This window comes from Centruroides sculpturatus, unplaced genomic scaffold (assembly GCF_000671375.1).
Source record: "Centruroides sculpturatus isolate CEXI.00-Female unplaced genomic scaffold, Cexi_2.0 scaffold1449, whole genome shotgun sequence".
Lineage (NCBI taxonomy): Eukaryota > Metazoa > Arthropoda > Arachnida > Scorpiones > Buthidae > Centruroides > Centruroides sculpturatus.
Window position 1 is genome coordinate 49576 of NW_019385588.1, and position 4368 is coordinate 53943.

Consider the following 4368-nt stretch of genomic DNA (forward strand, 5'->3'; position numbering starts at 1 on the left):
TTTTATTTTATGCGTATAATTTTAATGAATGTTTTTAATCAAATAAATTAATTTCAAAAATATTTTATTACATTCTTTAAACATTAATCACACGTCTAAACGCTAGATATAGCCTTAAAATAGCAATATACTGTACCTGTAGCTATTAAAACCTTTAGCTAAATATCTAGTTAATAAAACCTTAGCTAAAAATTGTTGAAAATCAGAATAAATTCAAAAACACAAAGATATATATGAGATAATATAGAACAAAATTTTGTTGATTATGTTAAATTTCTTTCCTGTCATTACCTATGTGTGTAGCAATGATTTGTGTTATATAAACTTTTGTATTTGTATTGTCTAGCCACGCTTCGTATCATATAACCATTGTATTATTTTTTAAAATAAATAAACGGCCATGACGTGGCGTCTTTTATCAAGCCCGCCACTTTTCGGTTCGGTATGACTTGAAACGGATCAAAGTAGTCGTATATGATTTTTTAAACTTACTTGTAATGTATCCTACTCACTATCTGTGAACACATAACTTGCAACAGTGATATATTCAACAGGTTATGGGCCCAGACACAGGTCTCTACTGAGTGAATAGTGAGACAAAGTTTTATTTTACGTAACTGGTTTATTTAGCGTACGTGTACAAGAACGAAGATAAGATGGCCGACAGTGTGAAAACGGTCATCTCAAAGTTGAACAGGAATTATTATCCAGCTTGGAGGTTTAAAATGGAGCTGCTACTTATTGACAGTGACTTATGGGATGTTGTATGCAATCCACCACCTGAACCACAGACGAATAAATGGAAACTAAAAGATGGAAAAGCAAGAAGTAAAATCGGTCTCATGGTAGAAGATTCGCAATTACAGCTCATCGAAAAGGCAAAAACTTCAAAAGAAATGTGGGAATCGTTAAAAAAACACCATCGAAGATCAACACTTACACAAAAAGTAAGTCTGTATAAGAAATTATTTCACTTAAAGTATGAAGAGGGACAGGATATGGAAAGACATTTAAATAGTATAGAGGATTAAGTAGATGAGTTAACCGCTTCGGGAGAACAAATGAGTGACAGACTCATGGAAATTCTCATGTTGGGAAGTTTGCCTGGTAATTATAATACATTAACGACTGCTCTTGAGGCAAGAGCAGATACGGACCTCACTCTTGGATTCGTAAAGATTAAGATCATGGAAGAGCATGAGAAGCAATCAAGAGGATCGCTTGGACATACCATGAATATGGATGAAGCCACGGCTTTGAAAACAATGGTCTGTAAACAGAAAACAGGATGTTACAATTGTGGGGGTCCCCATTTAAAAAGGGGTTGTCCTGAATTGGGCAGAGGAAAGAAAAAGAAAGAATACAAAATAAAATTAACTGAATTCCAGGAAGAGTCTGATTCGTTGGACAATGATGAAATACATGAATGCCACTCTGCATGTGTGACCACACAAAATATGCCATTAGGTATGAAACAATGTCTTGCTGTGAAGACTACAAGGGATTGGCATGTTGATTCAGCAGCAACAGCTGACATGACAAACAACAGGGACTTCTTCAGAAAATTGAACAACAACAGTGAAATAGTTCGGGTGGCTGATGGAAGAGAAGTGCCTGCAAGTGGAATTGGACATGGCGAACTAATTTGTGATGAAGGTAGTTCAAATGGCAAGTTAAAATTAGATAATGTGTTGTATGTACCATAACTAAATGGGAATTTATTGTCGGTCTTAAAAATGATGCAAAGAGGTTATGATGTGTATTTCGACAGCAAAACAATGCAGTGCTACATAAAACGAGATGGCGAGACACATGCAAAGGCTGAGTTTCGGGGATCACTATTTGTGTTGAGTCAACACAATGCCTTACAAGTATTATCCATGCCCAGAAACAGTGTGTACATCTGTGGCACTTGAGGTGTGGCCACCGTGATTCATCTGTAATGCGTTATATGGCTGCCGAAAGTGTCAAGGGTGTGACAATTAATGAGTGTGGGTGCACTGTGGGATGCGAAAGTTGCATGAAAAATAAAACGCCGCGGAAACCATTTCCAAAAGAATCGATGAATAGAAGTAGTACTGTACAAAGCTTGAGCTATTGCACAGTGACTTGTGTGAACCCATGCAAGTGAGAATCCCTGGTGGAAATAGATATTACATAACGGTTATAGATGATTATACTGGTTATACCAAAGTTTATCTATTGAAGCACAAGTCTGAGGCTAATGTAAAAATAAAGGAATATGCAAACTATGTTGAAACACAAATGAGGTGCAAGGTGAAAAAGTTCCGATCTGATAGAGGGAATGAGTACATGAATGAAGACCTGCGTAAATTTTTCAAGGAACATGGTATTAAAGTTCAGACCACAGCACCAGATTGCCCTCAACAGAATGGTAAGGCAGAACATAAAAATCGCTCTCTTTCTGAGATGGTAAGAACAATGTTGCATGATGCAGAATTAGGAAAATGCTACTGGGGTGAGGCATTAATTAATGACGGCAAATCATATCCAGAACAGATTACCATCAAAAAAGGACCCAATGACACCATATGAGAAATGGCAAGGTAAGAAGCCAAATATTGAGTACTTCCGCCGTTTTGGATGTATTGCTTACATAAGAGTTCCTTTTGGAGTAAGAAAGAAACTGGATGTAAAGGCAATTGAAACAAGATTTGTGGGATATGAAAGTGGCAGCAAGGCATATCGATTGCTGGATATTGTAACCAAGAAAATCAAGATAAGTCGTGACGTTGTCTTCATAGAAGGAAATCCACATGACAACATGGGCTCGACCAACAATTCATCCCTCCCACATTACCACAGTGAAGATTACAGCAAAAGCGAAGTGGAAGTTAACCTAAATGAAAGAGCCATCTTTAACAAGCAATCTGAGGACAATCTGCCACTCCGTCGCTCTACGAGAAACAACAAAGGTCATCTCCCAGACAGATTGATTGAGGCAATGCAAAGTAAGGTTGTTTCTGAACCGAAAACCTACGATGAAGCCGTCGACGGNATTTTTTTTTTTTTTTGTTGAAAGGGGTTAGAGGGCTGTCCACAAATAGCGGCGGACTTATGCCCTGTTGGAAGAAGGAAAGAAGAAGTTAGGATAGGAAGAAAAGATGGAAGAGGAAACAAAGTGAGATAGAATAGTGGGAAGAGAAGAGCAATCAGTGGGCCCCCTTGGGACCCCACGGGCGTCTGCATCGGGTTAACTATCAAATCCAAACATACTTATTTACAGATTGGCAATAATCATTTCTGCCAAAACAAAATTTGCCCGAAGAAAGAAAAAAAAAAAACACTACATACCATAATATAAGAACAAATAAATTATAAATAAACATAAAATTTTTAAACCGGAAATGAACAACTATTTACATTTGATTATAGTTAGTACCACATCTCGTGGTTTACAATTGAAGGTTGAGTTGAATAAAATAAGATGAAAATGAAGAAGGCCAACTGTTGAAAAGTCAACTAGGAGTTATTTACCTCCTTAAACTAATATTGGCATAGAAAAGGTCCAAGTTGGACCTCTCAGTAAGATGCGAAGACTTGTTCACTAATGAATATTCTTAATGTAACTAGTCGTGAGTCATGAACATATAAGAAGAAAGCACTTATGCCGCCATAGCCCACAGGAAGGAAGATTTCAAAAAAAATGCTTTAGTCTCTAATAATCTTCACTGTCTTCACTTTCACTATTACTATCAATGTTATAATTCTGTGTGCTGTTGATGTTGTCTTCGCTTTCCTCCTCATTTTGTTGTGTTTGTTTTTTATAAAAATCAGGAATAAGGGCTCTTGTCTTCCTAATGAAGCATTCTAAGCTTTCCCAAATATCCTTGTTATTAAAGATTTTGTTATGTGCTGGCCTCCAACCCAATCCGTTTTGTATACATTCTCTAAAAAATGGTTGTCTTTGTTGTTCGTATCTCCTACAGTCGAACATATAGTGGTCAGCATCACCTATACTTGTTCCATCACATTGACACCTGTCGTCCTCTCTCTTCTTAAATCTGGTTAGATAAGCCTGGAAGCAGCCATGGTTGGTAAGTATTTGCGTTGTTTCGTAGTTTATTTTAAAATGTTTGTTACTAAGTCTGTCGCTAATTGTTGGGATGAATTTGTAACTTTGTCTTCCTGTTTTGGACTGATCCCATTCTCTTTGCCAATTTTTTAATTCCCATTGCTTTAGATGGTAGTTTAGCGTTGATTTCGATAGTCTTTTGTATGTTATTGGAAGATCCATTTGGGCTGCCCGTTTAGCAAGAAAATCGGCCTTTTCATTACCAGTTTTGCCTTGGTGGGCCGGTATCCAGTTGAATTGTAATTTATTTGCTCCTGCTATTATGTTTGCCT

General features: G+C 37.1%; 1 pseudogene; it reads left to right on the forward strand.

Moving 5' to 3' along the window:
* The first annotated feature begins 359 nt into the window (after positions 1–359).
* LOC111640375 lies at positions 360–3292 on the forward strand (annotated as a pseudogene).
* Positions 3293–4368: the final 1076 nt, after the last annotated feature.